The following is a 17,808-nucleotide window of genomic DNA, read 5'->3' as shown; positions in this document are numbered from 1 at the left end:
ATGCCAATGTTTTTGTCTAGGCAGCCACTGGAACATTTATTTTTATTAACTTCTCCAGGCATGTTCAATGCCATTTTCCTTCCCCCCTCAGCTTTGCAGCATTCCCAGGTGGGGGACAGCCTGGTCAGGAGTCAGGCTCAGGGCTTCAGCTTGACTCATAAATGTGGAAATAACAAAATGTGTTCCCTGAAGCTTTGCAGCGTTGTCAGGAAATGGGCTGCTTGCATGCTGTACTTCCACGGATCTGGAAACTCTGCTGAGTTTGGGTTGACTCCAGAAAAAAATTTTAAAAGTGTTCAGGGAAGAGAGGAATGAAAGCGGGCCATGAGTTGGAGACATCAGCGCTCCGGTGGAGTCTGTGTCTTGGCTGGCCTCTTGGCAGTGGGCGACTCTGGAGTGTGTACTGTGTGCTGTGGCGGCAAAGTTTGCTTTTCTAAGGATTGGGGCTTTGCAGAAACTTTCCTTCCCACATTTTTCATATCTCAGAAATCTGAGTGGCACCCTCGGGGAGAAGTGGGTTATAGAGTTATTGTTTCCGGCTGAAAGAAACCAAGGCATAGAGCAGTCTAAACTCGGAACTCCTCAAGCACGAGTATTGGATCTTAACCATCTTAGTACCCAGCCTACCCTAGACTGTCAATAAATATGTGCAGAATCAGTGAATGTGTAAAAGTGACTTCTGTTTGTGTGCCATCAAAGGCAGGAACTGAGCTTGACATCAGGTCTTTTTGTATGCCCTGAGCTACACAAATGATCTCAGGGGGCATAAATGATGGAATCAGGGCAACTTTTCCTTGCTTGTGGTGTTGACACAACACCTTCCTCATTATTCTCAACTCAGGGAAGAATTTAATCTTTGTGATTTTTCTCTCTTTGCTCCTGGACCACCAGAGCTGTGAGATCCAGAGGACAGGGAGCGTGAGAGCAGCAGCTTGGAGGCCAGGAGGCCTCTAATCCTTGCCCTTATTTGTGCCTTAAGAAGACAATATAAAGAGGCTGACTGGTCACCAAAGGAAACACAGATTGTGGGTAGCTGGTGCTGTTTGTGTCATAGCTTCTTAGTAACCTCTCCAGAAAGCTAGAAGGGAATTTGATCGCCAATCAAGTAAAAGAAGAAATAATTAGAGCTTTAGGGTTACTTTAAATTGGATTATTTTTTCCATGATGCAATTTCTGGAGGAGTTTTTGTGACTCTTCTCCCCATTCCCCAAGAGGCTTCCATGGTGAGAGTCTCTTAACCTATAATGCTTGTGTTCATATCCTGGCTCTGCCACACACATGCTTTGTGACCTTGGGCAAGTTACTTAACTTCTCTCAGCCTCAGCTTCCTCAACTGGAAAATGGGGATATACTGAAATTACAGGTGTATCATGAAGCCTCAATGAATTAAATACCTGTAAAAGTGTTAAAATGGTGTCTCTGTGCTAACTATGATTATTGTCATTTTGCTTATACACCATCCATCAGACAATTTGATACAGAGGCCAAAAAATATATTTTTCAAAATTGGCACTTTTTTAATAGAGTACTGTTTGAAGGCTAGAAAATGAACTACTTGAACTCTCAAGGTTTTCTTACAAATCACAGGCTCCCATGACGATTCTGATTCTAATGTTTTTTACTTTCACAACTGGTTATTGAATGGTTCTCAGCTCTAATTCCACAAGGTTTTTTTTTTTTTTTTTTTTTTTTTTTTTTTTTTTTTTTTTAAAGAGCATAGTGTATTAGTTCTCCACGTAAATTTTAAGGGGATTTGAGTATGTTGGTTAATGTTTTTGAAATCTCAAAATGAAAGGCTATAAATGTCTTTTCAAGTGCACACCTCGGTGCACCTCTTCTGTTTTGAGCACCAGTTATGAAATTGAAGCTGGGATTAAAACTGTAAAACGTCAGTGAATGGTTTGGAGTCTTCTGGAGTAAATTCTTGCACTGTAAGCACTTTGTTACTTTTCTCTAAATTATTTTAAAAAGTATATGGGAAATATTGGCGCAGATTACCTAGGAAAAGCGATTTTCCAGGAACACTGCTATCCCAATGCACAACAGGAAATTTATTGAAAACCTAGCAGGTTGGAGAAAAACAGTAGCTGGCTCAGCAAAAAGTGTCAAGGAGAAGATAGGGAAAAAATGAAGTGGGGACAAAGTTACCCAAAGAGTTTTAAACTTAGCTCTCTGTAAGGAAAGATTTCCGTAAAGTCATTCCTGGAGTGTCTATAACTCTCTAGTGGGAAGTTCACGTACACGTGCTCAAGCACGCACACGTGCACACACACAGAGGCACATCTGGCACTTGAATTGCAGATAACCTAACCTGACACTAACCTTGGCTTGACTACAGAAGTAATATTTTTTACCAGGATGAACTGTGTTGAACAATTTCTTCAATGCATTAGTCATACTTTAACTTTAGACATGCAAGTTTTTCCTTTTAACCCATTTTAATGCACATGGCTTTCTAATTTGATCAAAGATAGGAGAATATTATCATTTCTGAATGCCAGAGTTACTTATGCACTCATATAATATAAAAATCAATCAAGTATCATCTATATCAAAGAACTACATTTAGTAAATAGGCGAACCTATTTTTATGGGTTTCGTTGAATCACTAGAATTGGGAACTCACAGAATTATCTTAGATAAAGAAAAATAAAACAGTGGTGAAATCAACATATTGCTGTGGAAAGTTAATAACTTATTACTCTGCCAAATGTATGCTTTACTGAATAAAGCAGAGATTAAAGTATATCTTTACATTGCTATTTTAGCCTTACTTTTATTAGGATTCCTTTGGAAGACCTGTAAGTCATTTTGTATGTGCACATAGGATGGCCAATAAATAATGAAATGATGATGACTTTTGGGAGGGTCTACACTTCCAGGCTATTCTTAGCGATTTACTGACAATGTTAGGGCAGAGTTCTCAACGTGTGTGCCCAGGATGTATCAGTGTCACCTGGGAAATTGTAAGAATCCGAAATTCTCAGATCTCATTCCAGAGCTACTGAGTCAGAAATTCTGGAGATGGCACCTAATAATCTGCATTTTCATGAGCCCTCCAGGTGACTCTGACACATGCTGAAGCTTGATAACGAATGAGTTCATAGTAGGTAATAACTACTCTAACTGTTGTCTTAGGGCAAGGTTAGGCTACTGTAACAGACGTAACAAGTATATTGTCTTAAATTTAAGTCTTGCCATAGTAGGGAAGAATCATCATACCTATTTACAGCTGAGAGTACTGAGGCTTAAAGAGATGACATTAACACAGCACATTTTTTCTGCATTAGTCTATGGGACCAACGGTTGTAACCCTTCGGAGCAGACAAATTTACTTAAGACCGGTTTATGAAGAGTTTTAGCTCAGGAGGTAACCAAGATCCAGATCTAGACACACACTGAAACTTAAAGCCAGAGAACCGGTCTCCTCCATTAATTTGCCGTATGACGTCGACCTCAGCAAATGACTTAGAATCTTAGTCTTATTTGAAAAAGGAGGGTAATAGTGTATTTCACCAATGTTTCTGGTGAGAAAAAAGTAAGGAGATGGTTTCTAGGGAACTTGGAGTTCTTCACATAGTGCTATGTCATTCACTTGTACTTTACTAAGTACATAACAACCTGAAGAGTTATGTAAAGAGAACATTTTCTCAATGAAGCATACTTTGAATATACCAGGCCAATCTTAATGTAAAATACTACAACCCTTAATTGGAGTAAAAATAACATTTTTGTGATACAAACTGTGTCCTCTGATACAGTTTGTTTTGCAAAGAAACATTAAGAGAACTCTCTGGAAAGCATGTATCATAGGACAATTCTTTCAATGGGAAAAGAAAGAAACAGAGATTATATATTTCAGATGCACCACGACAAGGTTATTATTATTTTCGTTAGAGAATGTCAATAGGAGAGGTGTTTCATAGCTATAATTGTATAGCTTCAAAACCCTAACATCACTGACTATATCCGACATTTGAATAGATTGAGTTTTTTCTAAAATAACAACCTTCATTTTCCAAACATAGTCAGCACTATTATTAATACAGACCTCCTCTTATATATATATGAGGAATATATGTTTATATATATATTCCTTATATTCCTGTGTGTGTATATACATATTTCTTTTATTCATATATATTCCTGTCTCACTATAATATATATACACATATATTATATAATATATTTACACTTATATATTATATACACTTATATATTATATATTATATATACACATATATATTATATACACTTATATATACACATATATTATATATAATATATACACTTATATATTATATATACACTTATATATTATATAATATATGCATTATATATACATATATACTTTATACATTATATATACATATATACTTATATACATATATACATATATAATATATACATATGTAATATATACATATATTACATATTATATATAATATATACATATATACATATTATATATATATAATATATATATTTTTGAGATGGAGTCTTGCCCAAGCTGGAGTGTAGTGGTACAATCATGGCGCACTGCAGCTTTGAACTGCTGGGATTAAATGATCCTCCCACCCCAGCCTCCTAAGTAGCTGGGACTACAGGCATGTGCCAGCATGCTCAGATAATTTTTAAAAATTCTTTGTGGAAACGAAGTCTCATTATGTTGCCCAGGCTGGGCATAACTCCCAAGCTTAAGTGATCCTTCCACCTTGGCCTCCCAAAGATCTAGGATTATAAGCATGAGCCACCGCTCCTGGCCTCTTACATATTTTTAATAAACATGTTTACTTTTTGTTACAAACAGAAGCATAACACTGTTCGAATGAGATATTTGGCTACATGTGAAGTGATTCTTTTTCTACCCCAATGTTAGTTCCCCAAACAGACCAATTTTAAACAATTATGCTACTTTTAAAATTCATTCGATTAACATAAATTAGATGAAAATTTGTGTTGCAGGGAGAAAAATGCCTAAATATGTTTATGATTAGAGTCTGTGTGTTAAAGTCCCACACACCTGTATTTTAAGGCTTAGTTATATATAGGGATACCTTTTTAAATTTGTAAAAGCACAGAAAGTGAAAATGGAGGCTCAGATTTCCTGAGGTTCTCTGGTGGAAGCAGTTTAGTGTTTAGTGCATCTAAAGAGAAGATGCTTTCCAAAAACCCAGAGAAGGAGAACAATGCAGGCCAGGAATTGCAAACTCAAATATCTGCTAGGAGGGTAAATGTGTGCTGTGGACTGGGTGAAAGAAAGGTAATGGAGTATGGAGGGACTGCGGCAAAGCTGAGAGAGCCTAAAGTCCCAACTAAGGGACTTTGCATCCCAGCTCCAGCTAATAATTGCCCTATGGAATTCCAATCCAGTGTTGCCAGATTTTCTTATTTTCTTCAAGAGAAGTTAGAAATGTGAATTTATATGTGAAATCTCCTAATTTTCAAATGTTAATGCGTAGGCTTTTATAACAATGTGATTTCTGACATGCAAACCAAATAAAGCTTATCCGTGGGCTAGGTTTGGCTCACGTGCTGCCAGTTTGCACCCTCTGAGAAATGGAGGTGTGTGTGTGTGTGTGTGTGTGTGTGTGTGTGTAGGCAAGCTAGGGCAGTAATAGTTATGGGATTATACTTGCCAGTCAATTAAATATGTTTGTACCTAGCTTTGTGTAACTGGTAATAAATATGACATGGTTTCAAAGCCCACTTTTATTTTAGGAAGAGAGGGCATATCTAGGTTTTAACTCAATAGTCTCATGATGGTATATGCTCATGGAGTCATGAAAAAGATGAATTAGGCCATTATTCATTATTTTGGCTGATTAATTAGAGTCATATCAGTTGCCAGCAGATAATCACAAATGAACACCCAAAAGCTGAATGGAAGTTTAATACATTTAAATTAGTTTCAAGTTGTGTTGGTAACATAAGCAACTGAATGAAGGTGCAACCACAGCTTCATACTTACAATTGAATTGCTTGGTAGACATCTGTAGGGCATGATTTCCCCATAAGAAGTGAAAGTAGGGACAAAATGCCCTTTTAATTTTCCCTCTGCTGAGGAGACCTTCATAATTCAGCAGTGGCAGTGTTCTGCTACTTGTGGTTGATGTGGTTCCTTTTGCTCATAAAAATAAAAACCATCTCACATCATCTCTCTCCAGTTGTCTCGTAAATGTAAATCAAAGAGGGGAAAAAGCTATAAAACAAATACAAACACCCACTAGATAGGCTAAGAAATAATGGACTGGGATTATTCCTTAAGGTACTTAAGTACAGTGCTTTGCATAACAGACATACCTCTCTTTAGTCAATAGATGGATTCCTGAAAAGTTACTTGTAAATCCGTTTTGCAAAACTAAATTGTATTTTAAATGCATTAGATGAGTTTGCTATTTAAAGGAATGCTAGTCTGAGTCTTTTTGAAAAGCAAAAAAAAAAAAAAAAAAAAAAAATTTTTAAGAAATGAAATCACAGATCTAATATATCTTTGCTCCAAGTTCACGGAACCATTGAGTACATTTCTTTTAACAGCAGTACTCATCTTGTTTATCTCTCTAGCGGATTACACCCTATACACCTGAAGACTTCAAAAGCCATTGCAAGTAATGTGTTTGGATTGTTGCTTTTAGATTTAACTTAGATTTACATATCCAAAATGAATTTATGAGCAGAGGAGGGGCTACATTTGAATCAAGATTCTTGGGGTTGCATATGTAATGCAGGGTTATGTGGGACTTACATACAGTCCTCTAAGAGAGAAGTATCTTTTCTTCCCATCTTAAGTTCACGGTCAAGGCCTCTATAACGAAAAACAGATTCACAAAAGAAAAATATATAAATTTATTTAATATACATTTTATGTGACGTGGGAGCCATGAGAAAATGAGACCCCACAGAAACGGGAAAGCCAGTATATTTTTATGCTAAGTTTGATGAAGTGGAGAGCTGTGGAAAAGTATGGTTGGATAAAAGGGGTATGATCTAATGATAATAAACTGGGGTTTCAGGGGGGACTTAGCAAGGCCCGTTTGTTCAGATTCTACTCTGTATTCCCATGTCTTCAGAGATAAGGACATTCCTCTGTTCTGGGTGGGCCTCTCTTACGTGAGGGTCTTACGACCTACTTCTGGTGAAGGTCAGAGAATTCTTTCTACGTTTTATAGTGAGAGGGCAGGAGAAGGTCAGAGAGACCTTTCTGCTTCTGTGTTTTTCTCCAATGCTAAGGTGTCATACTTTGGGGTGGCATGCCCCAAACCCCATCAGTCCCTTGCATTCTAATAAAATGGTCTTTAATCTTTATTTCAGACTATGTAGAGAATAAAAGATCAGACAAGAGATCATGCTTACCTATACATCTGAGCCCCTGCTCTCTCATTTGCTATACATATTCTGTACCAAAATAAACATTTATGAAACAGCCCGTTGCTCAATTTCTACAAAAATTCGTATGCAAACAAAGCAGACATTGGTGCAGAGGATAGGTGGGTGGGATGCAGACAAATGGAATGTTTTCATGGCAGCAACAAAGAATTTCAAATTGAACATTATATGTCACCATCCTTAAAATGATCTAACAACTCTGCCACCAGGGAATTTTCATTGTCCGTACTCTGAGAAGTCTTTCAGCCTCAAACCATTTATTAGTTATGTTTGTTCTTTCCTCTTGCTTGCTTCTTCTCTTTATTCCCTCTCTTTCAGAAGGAAAAAAAATCCTGTTTATGTAGACGAGTTAAGTGTTCTCCTTTGTTGCTTTCACACCTGCTGTGTCCTCAGATCTAACCTTCTAGTCCAAGTAGTTCGTCAAGATATTTTTCAAAACAAAGAAAATTTCCTCTCTGGAAATTTTTCAAATAAAACTTCCACCTCCCTGTCACAAGAAGCAACAGTATCCTACTCCAATTAACTGAAGTAGAATTAATAAAACCTTAGACATTAGATCAGAGAGGAATCTCTCAGAAGTCATGAGTAGGAAGAGTGGTTGGCCCTGAAGGACTGGAACAAGCATCTGGAATGCAGTCCGGAGCCTGGTCAGCATCTTCTTGGTCTTTTCTTGCTTTTCTGGGGCTGCATGTTTCTTGTATTACCTTCTGTATTTACACTTCATAATTTCTGTCAGTACACCTGCTATTCTGGCATCTTACGTGCATGGCTGCCTCACAGGTCCCAAATTCATATAAGCCAGTTGCAGTCTCATTTCAGATGTTTGATCATCCTCAGTTCCCTTCCAGAGAAGCCAACTGGTACCCTTGGATTTGATGCCCATCGGGCATGAGAGTCAGAGTTCACATAGTAAAAACAGAGGCTGTTGTGAGTCTACCACTGAAGGTGGAGAAGGACAGTTTTAAGAGATGAGGCTGAGCTGGGTTTCTTCTCAAAATAGGAGTCAATTGCAGATTAAAATTTAAAACAATTGCAATGTAATCCACAGATCCTCAGGCACAGCCTGGCATTACTACAAGGAGTCTGGTAAAGATCAGTGGATGACTGCATGATGTACCCTTGAACTGAAAGTAAAAGAAGGCAAGATGGAGGAAAGGTAACGTTTGTTGCTAGTGGACCATAAAAAGGTGGAGCATCATTAAAAAAACAAATTGAAAATAAGTCCAAGAGATAACATGGTTCAAGGTAAAGAAGACCTGTGTTACAGACATGGTTATTTGAATTTTAACTGTGAGAAACTGAGGTATTCTTCTGTGTACACAGCGTGCTAGGAGATCATGATTCATGGGGGAATTGTACAGTTTAATGAAACAGTCAGAGTTATGATATTTAAGCTTTTTAAAAATAGGATTCTTCTTTTTCTGGATAAATAGAAGACCAAAGAGGTGCAGGCTGCTTCAGTAACTCTTGTGCAGACCCCATCCCTCCAGTCCACTTCCTATTCATTGGCATTAACTCCGTCTTTTCACAAACGGAGTCACAAATCACAAATCTCAAATTTCGGGGAAACAATTGGGAACAAAAATTTACAAATCTTTCCTATAGCCCTCCTTTGGTTGAATGTGTTTTTAGTAATGTTTAAAGGTTCCTAACAAAGTGTATTTAATTTTTATGACAAATAGACTGGTGAACACTAAGAAAGTAAAGCAGTGCTCATTTTATTCTGCCAGGGTTCCTGCTTGGCCTATGTGAGCTTGAAGGTCCTTCGGGCTCAAGTCACATAAAGACATTATCATCACCTCATTCTTCGAAGCACCTGGCTATGGAACCTGGAGTGTGAACAATTGCTGAATGACAAATGCTGTAAGCACTGGCCTGCCTTGCCTAATTATACAGCTGTCACGGTGCACTGGGCAATTTTTCTTTCTGAAGTCTCCTCCCCTCTGCCCAGCTTCAAACCGCATAGTAAAGAGAAGAATCCACAGACCTCTGTATTAGGGCTTTTAGAGCAACCACAATGCAATCAAAGTATCAGGCTGCAGGAGAGGCAGAAACCATTTCTAGAGTGTGGTTGACCCACATGTTGCACTTGGGTTGCTGTGTGGGTCAGATGAGGGTGCCACTTATCAGGGCCACAGGTGAAAATGCTGATGACTTGGGTTCCACTGCTAGCTTGTTCAGAAGTCTCAATTCCCAGTTTTGTCACCTAGCTCCTATGAGTTGTCAGAAAGGAGATTTGTGAATTCATAAGCTGCATCACAGAGTTAGGCGGATGGTTTTCACCTATGAAGCTTGAGCCCTGAGTGTGCTAAGATGTTGTTGGGGCCAGTGAAGAGCTAGGTAATTTAACGAGAGTACAGGGAAGGGTAAGTCAAAGGAAAGAGAGTAATTTTTAAGGATAAAATTAACCTATGCTGCGAAACTTTATCTTTGAGAACTATTGTAAACATCTTAGGATCTAAGTGTATACTCAAAGGTCACAGCAATCGCCCCACAACTGGATACAGCATAAGAAAGGCAAACACGGTGAAACCCCATCTCTACTAAAAAATACAAAAAACTAGCCGGGCGCGGTGGCGGGCGCTTGTAGTCCCAGCTACTCGGGAAGGCTGAGGCAGGAGAATGGCGTAAACCCGGGAGGCGGAGCTTGCAGTGAGCTGAGATCCGGCCACAGCACTCCAGCCTGGGCGACAGAGCGAGACTCCATCTCAAAAAAAAAAAAAAAAAAAAAAAGAAAGTCATTACAGATGTCTTGTGCTATGAGGTTGAACTTTATCAGAATCTATCAATCTTGTAAAAAAATAACCAGAGGTTAGCAAACAGACTTTACATTTTCTGGCACCTTCTCTATTTCCATTGAATTATATAATGTATTCATTGTAATCAATATGTAACATGGATTCATGGCTGGCTTTTGGCTCATCTCAGACATTTGGTGGTAGAATGTTAGACTGGTGATTATACTTGCTTCCTGATGTTGGTTTAAAAGTACTCCACAGATTCTACTTTAAGATCCAGGACTTTAAGATCTGTGCATAATGCACAGATTCTATATTCTTTGTCATTGCTATAGTATGCATACAATAGAAGCTTTGTTAATACTTGATAACTAGTGCATGGCAATGTGTTTTGCTAAACTCATGCTGTCGACAGTCATATATCCCCTTATCCAACTGTCCATTTAATATAAACTTACTAGGTTTCTCCCTTGTGCTAGGATTTTGCTCAAGCCTGGGAGACACTAAGTTATAAAAAATTATTCTAATATTGAGAATTGGGTTTAACAGAAATTATGTAATATGTGTGTAAATAGATAGACAGAATTAAGAGACACTAAGAATAGAAGGTTAGATTTCTCGTGAAAGCAATACATTTTCCATCCCTTATCTTTCTGCTTTTCTTTATATTGTCTGATTTTGTTCTGTGGTTTGACCTCATGATAGAGAGATCGAAGCCTATAAATCCCAGAAGGGTCATATACTTTTTATTATTTCTATTTTTTCTTTTATTTTGTCCTTAAAAAAACTTCTTATCAAATACATTTAGCCTCCTTAGAATCACTGTTTTTCATTTCATATCCAAGGATTTTTAATGACTCCAGTGTTTTCAACTTCTTCTGAAGCTCAGTGAAGCCACATTACTAAGCTCTGACCAATGAGAAATAAGTAGAATTGGATGTGGCCCTAGAAGGTGTCCTCTAAAGGAAATGTGAGCACAGTTTCTTGCTCCTTCCTCCATTCTTCTGCAAAAGACAGATTTGTTGGATGGAGTCCTGGCAGCCATTTTGGATAATGAGTACAAGTACCATTTTGTATGGATGGCAGAGCAATGATATAAAAGGTGTCACTACATCAGCTCTGGTTGCTTAACTCCTTACTTCTTTATGTGAGGGGGGAGTAAACCTTAGTCTCATTTAAGTACCCTCGTTTTGAGTTTCTGTAAAATGCAACTGAGTTAACCTGATCTTTATTTTTTTTTTTTGAGACGGAGTCTCACTTTGTTGCCCAGGCTGGAATGCGAAGGCATGACCTTGGTGAGTGAACCTAATTTTAACTGATACTTGCTGTATGCTGATTTAGGCTGACAATATTTAGACATTCCTCTGTGGAAAAGATCTAGAAAATAAAAAAATTTATGAAAAAACCCTGTTCATTAGCACTGACAGCTGGGAAATAGAGCTATTCAAATGTCAGGAAACCTGAGGAATTCCTACTGGATTCAATGGCAGTCAAAAGCAAGGACCCCCAGGTGGAATGCTATAAGGAAGTTTTGTGATTCTGTGACAAGCAAGTGGAAGAAATCTTGGGGCTTAGGGACAACTTTAGGACTCAGAGAGACCCATACTGTAGACAAGAGTTTAGGATGACAGAGAAAGCAGAATTTGGATCCTCTTTCCCACTGACTGTGAGCAGAATTGAGGTCAGAGTTTTGGGTGGCTGGAGGAACTGAGCTGAAGCCTCCAGAGAAGCTGTGGCAGCGGCTCTGGAAAAGTCATTTCCTGAGGCTGAGATGTCTTAATTGATGCAGCAGGGAGCTGTCTAGAGAAATCTGACCCACAAATCCATGAATGTGGGCAGTAATACCAAAAAGCCAGCTTTTGCAGTGGCAGTAGTTACAGAGAGGCAGCTTCCTAAGAGGGCACATTTCTTTACTGATGTGGTGTGGAACTGCTCATGAGGAATGGGCCTGGAGACTTCAGGGCTTTGGAAGCCCAGGGCCAACAAAGACAGTAAAGAAACCTTTTCTCGAACGATAAGGGAGATCATTTCCACTCCTGGAAGGAAGCTGCCCCACAATTAAGGTTTAACCCTGAAATAGCAGCTTTTCTAGAAATGAAGAAATCCTTGATGTTAAAACCCCCTCTCCCCACCTTCCAGGATTTCCAGACCCCTATCTCTGTTCCTGTGTCCTTCAAGCTACTGGGTCATTGATATTGCCCAAAGCCCATCACTTGAAATCTGAAAGATATCCTCTAACTGCAAGCTAAGAAGACTCTCCCACCCTGTTTCTGAGGGAAATACCAGCCCTGAATAGACTTTTTACTATTTCAGTATGAGAAACTAGGGGGAAAAAAGATCTTGTGAATAATTCTGAATCATAAAGAAATGAGCATAGAGTTTGAATAATCTGAAGAAAAATATATTTTGATTGTGTTCCTTTATTATAAATTTAAATTTAAAGTTTCATTTTATTCAAAGTAATATATTTAGTTCTAGTTTTAAAAAGCAACTGAACAACTTATAATGCTTGTCTCCTTTTCCTTATCCCCATCCTCATCCTTCTAAGGCAATCACGTAACTCTTATTGCTGTTTCCATATTCAACTAACACATTCTACTGCTAATTTTTTAGTTTAGATATTGTTTCCTATTACAGGAATTAGGTTCCTTCCCTTGTGTTATGGAATGAATGTTTGCATCCTCCTAAAATTTGTATGTTGAAACCTTAACTCCCAATGTGATGAAGTTAGAAGGTGAGGGCTTTGGGAGATAATTAGGTCATGAGGGTGGTGCCCTCATGAATGGGATTAGTGGCCTTATAAGGAGAGACATGAGAGCTCTCTCTGCTCTTTCCCATGTGAGGATACAAGAACCTGGCTGCCTAAAAACCAGGAAGAGGGCCCTCACCAGACACCAAATCTGCTGGACCTTGATCGTGGACTTCCCAGTCTTCAGAACTATGATAAATAAATGTGTGTTGTTTAAGCCTACCAGTCTATGATAATTTGTTACAGTGGCCTGAACTAATTAATACACCCATGCCTCTCAGTATAATCATATCAATACTTAATCTTATCAGTAATCAGTATTTCTCTAATTATGATCATATAAAGAATGCTCACAGTTGAGCTACTGTATCATAACCTTTCTTGTACAGCTTTTTGTTTTGGCTAGAGCTAAGACTTACCTCCTTTCTGTGGGTTTGCTTAGTTTCTGTGTACCTGTAACTAATTTATTGTTAAACTCTCCAAATGAAATGCAAATCTCCTCATTACAACCAAGCAGTGCTGGCATGTAGCTTCTGGAGCCCTCCATGCTCCACATCTGGACTGATTTTCCTCTAGGCTTTCTGCACAGTTGTCATCCTGGGCTCTTCTTTTACCACTTTTTTTTTTTCTTTCTAGGATTCCCTTAGTCTTTATCTGTGTGGGAACTCCAGTTTCCTGATTTCCACATCTTCCTCATTTGTGATTTACCTCTTTGTTGTAATGGAGTATGTTTCTATGTGGCTTCCTTCAAAAAGGAACATGACAGGACAATTTTTTGATACTTGGACTGTTTGAAACTATCCTTATTCTACTTTGACATTTGGTTTAAAATTTGGCTAGAGTCAGGGTTCTGGCTTGAAAATCATTGCTGACAGAATGTAGGCCTTGCTCCTTTATCATTTAGCTTCCAATGTTGCTGTGTCAAATGCTCTTCTCATTCTTCATCCTTCCTCAGGGACCTGCTATTTCTCGTTGGAGGCCTTTGGGCTCTTCTCTTTATCCATAGTATTGTGAAATTTCACAGAGATTTTCTTTGTTGTAGGTCTATTCATCACAATGCGCACTTGGGTCTTCATAATCCAGAAAGCCATTTCTTTTAGGTGTGGCAAATTTTATGACATTATTACTTTGATAATTTCTTAGTTTTCAACTTTTAGATTTTCTTCCTCCTAAAATTCTTATTTAGATGTGAGGTCTCCTGGACCCCTCCTCAGATTTTATTAACTTTTTCCCTCCTTTCCTATTTTTTATTCTTTCTTATGGGTTTGCTTTACTTTCTGAAGATTTCCTCAGTTATCGTCCCTTCTTTTATAGCATTTTTATTTAATTGTTCTGTGAAAAGTTTTTTAAAAAATAGCAACGTGTTATTATCTCATGACGCAAAAAATCTTTTCTGGTTACTTTGAGACTATTAATAATATATTTTTAAAAAGTTAAACCTTTCTTTGCTCACTGTATTGTCTTTATTTCCTGCAAGCGTGTCTTATTTGTTTATTTTGGCCAGTCTTTCCTGTTAGAGACTTCTCTCAAATGTGTGGTGAGCCTTGGCTGTATGTCCATATTTATAATGAAGATCAGAATTTCTGTGTGCAGGGGCAAGGCCTGTTAGCGGGTGGCCTCTGAGTGTCATGATCTGAGTCTTTGTAAGTTGCCATTTTTTCAGAGAGGAAACTTCCAGTCTCTTGCATGAGTAATGTGAGTCTCATAGCCCAATATGCATTCCTAGCCTGGATCCTCAGCCCCATTTTCAGAAGGATACCTCAGCTTCACCCTCAACTATGTCCAAGGACCCTGACTCTGAAATCGCACTAGTTTTGTCTCTCCAGGGAGTAAATCTACCTGAGGAGAGTCCTCAGGGTAAGGTGGGTTCCTGGCTGGATATATGAGGTGCTGGAACATCCTTGAAAAGAGTTTCAACCATTTCTCTCTCTTTCTCCTTTTTTTTTTTTTTTTTTTTTTTAAGAAGTACATGTGTTAATGAATTTGTGACTTTCTAGACTTGTGTGACACAAATGATCTTGCTGGCTGACTTTGTCCTTTTCCTCTAGTCTTAGGGTTCAGCTTTTTGGATGCACATGTAGGCACACACAGGCACATACACAACCAGGATCATACTATTCACAGACAGAAGCATATTTTTTAAAATGATCGAAAGAAACAGAAATATGGTTTATACACCATTTTGTGGTCTTATGAATATTAGAAAAACATGGGTTCTATAAAATAAAACCTGTAAGATGAGATGATAATACAATAAACAGATTTGAAATTGGAACTGGTTGCAGAGAGAGGCAGAAATTTAAAATGAGTTCCAAGGGAAAAAATGTTTTTAAAGTAAACATTTAAGAACAGAGTTTTAAAATGCAATAGCAGTAGAAATAACATCATAGTAAGTCAAATGAAGGGGATTGAATATATGCTTGGTAAAAAATATTCCAGAATGCAGAGGTGAATGACAAAAAAATAAAGACAATCAAAGCTGAGGTAAGTTATTTGGAGGATTAATTACTGAGATCATGAGAGTGAGTGTTACTGAAGGGGATGTCAGGATAAACAGAAAGAAAGCAATAGTCAGAAAGATTAAATGACATTTGGCTGGGCTAGTGAATAAGGTCTGGTTTTGTAAACTGAATGAGCTCAAAAAATCCCAAAAAAATACATGAAAATAACAACAGGTAGATATATCCTGATGAAAGTCTTAAAGTTCATGGGGAAAAACCCATCTGACATGCATCTAGGCAGATGAGATTGGTCATTCATGAAAGAATTAAAAATATCCAGTTTCAGATTTCAGTTTTCCCTTTGTAATGAGAAGCTAGAAGACTATGAAGTGATTTCCTCAGAGTTTTAAATGGGAGAAAAAAAAGACTATCACCAAAGATTTCTACAATATATATAGGTTTTATTCACATACAAAGGTACCAGAAACACTTTATTGGATATACAATGACTACCAATGCACAAATTACACATATGTTTCTTTTATAAATATATGCAAAACTTTTCTCACTAAGAAATGAGTATACACACTCAGGAATAGGGAAGTAATGAAATATAGAAAGATGAGGGCTATCACTGTAAAACATAAATCTTAATAATTATAAATTAAGGAAACAATAAAATATTAGTACTCCAAAATATGCATATTTTAAAGTGAGAATGATTATTTGAAGGCAAGAAACTAGACCTCAAGTTCTGGACTATATCACAAAAACTCGTAGGCAGAAGTAAAAGTTGTAATCTAAAGTTAATAATTAGAGGAAAATACATTAGTATGCACAGTTGAACAGTTCAACCATAAGTGAGAGGTTAATTTCCTATAAATAACTAGATGGAAGAGAGGGAGAAACATAACTTAAATAAAATAGAAACCAAATAAAATAGGAAAGAATTGAAAAAGCTGAAAGCATTCAGAATGACCGAAAAACACTTAAGGGAAATGTGAGCTTTAATGAAAAACTATGCTTAGCTCCATACAGGACACCCTTGTAAGTTATCTAGTTCTAGCCACTAGTTGTCTTTGAGTTAGTTCACAACTGTAAGTTATTGGTAACTGAGAGCAATGCTAAGTAATTCTTGTCTATAAACACACAAATTCTGCTCTGACCTGGTCAATTGAACTACCTCCGACTTCCCCTCAAGAAACCAGTTTGCTCCCATTTGTACATTAATGTCTATTCCTGATCAAATGTGTCTGTCCTTCAGATTCTCTTTTGAACTGATTAGCACATCTGTCTGGTTTGCTTGGGTCTTAAATAAAATCTTAATATGTGTTCATTTCTAAGAAAGTCATGACTAAACTTTTTGGAAAATTTTTCTTTTAGCAAAACTGATCAGTTCTGATTAGTTATAAATGAATTAAATTCTGAGCAGAACGAAAACAAAGATATCAGACAGAATTAAAACAGCATATATATATATATATATATATATAGCCATATTAAAGGAACTCAAAAGGTATGAAAATAAAAGTTCAGGCAAAAATATCTTGGTCAAGTTCAGACATAAAAGCAAGGATTAGCAATATTAGTATATGACTGAATAGAATTTACATCAAGTAATAATAAATCAGACAAATAAAGTCAGTGTAAGTATTTAAAATTTCAATCTATAATTAATTTATGCTGTAATAGAATCTGAATATATCAATGAAAGAAATTATGTGGAAATGTCAGAGAAACAAGAAGAAATGGTCAGGTTCAATAGTAGTAAGACTCTTTGTTAAGATTCTCCTCTTATTTGACCCAAGAGCAGGCTAAATAAATAAATGCAAAACAAATGAATATCCAAGTAATATAATTGCCAATATTGATTTGTTAGTCATAGATTGAGTTTTACACCCTATAAGCAAGTAGATGACATAGCTGTGGAGATTTTCCTCTTGCAAAGTAGGCTTGCAGTCTCAGAAAGTTTGAAGTGGACAGAACAGATCATTAAGTTCATTTTTAAAAAGTGTTATATATTCCATAGATATTCTCATCGTGTCCTAAATCTTATTGTGTCTTTGACTTTTATCTTTAACTTAATTAGCAGCTTACCATTGAAGCCTGCCTAAATGATTGATAGACTGATAAATAAATCCAAAAAGTGGCTCTTTGATAAAAACAAATAAAAATAGACAAACTCCTAGATAATGCAATAAAAGTTAAAATAGAAAATAAAGTGCCATACATGAGTTTATTTCTTGTTTAATTAAAAGTGAAGAAAAAAACCATATGAATAAAAATTTATGCAAGAGCTGCTATGTGAGGGTACCAGTTATAAGTTATATAATTGAAAATAATCTAAATGTTCAAAGATGGGCTATTATAATATATTCTATTTTATATGTATTTAAACAAGTGCCATCCTGTCATTAAGAAACATATTGTAGAATAATACTAAATAGTTAATGGAAAATTTCAGTTTGTTAGTGCAAAAAAAGCTGCAAACAAA

Source organism: Macaca nemestrina, chromosome 14, assembly GCF_043159975.1.
Source record: "Macaca nemestrina isolate mMacNem1 chromosome 14, mMacNem.hap1, whole genome shotgun sequence".
Lineage (NCBI taxonomy): Eukaryota > Metazoa > Chordata > Mammalia > Primates > Cercopithecidae > Macaca > Macaca nemestrina.
Note: the sequence above shows the minus strand (reverse complement) of the source record.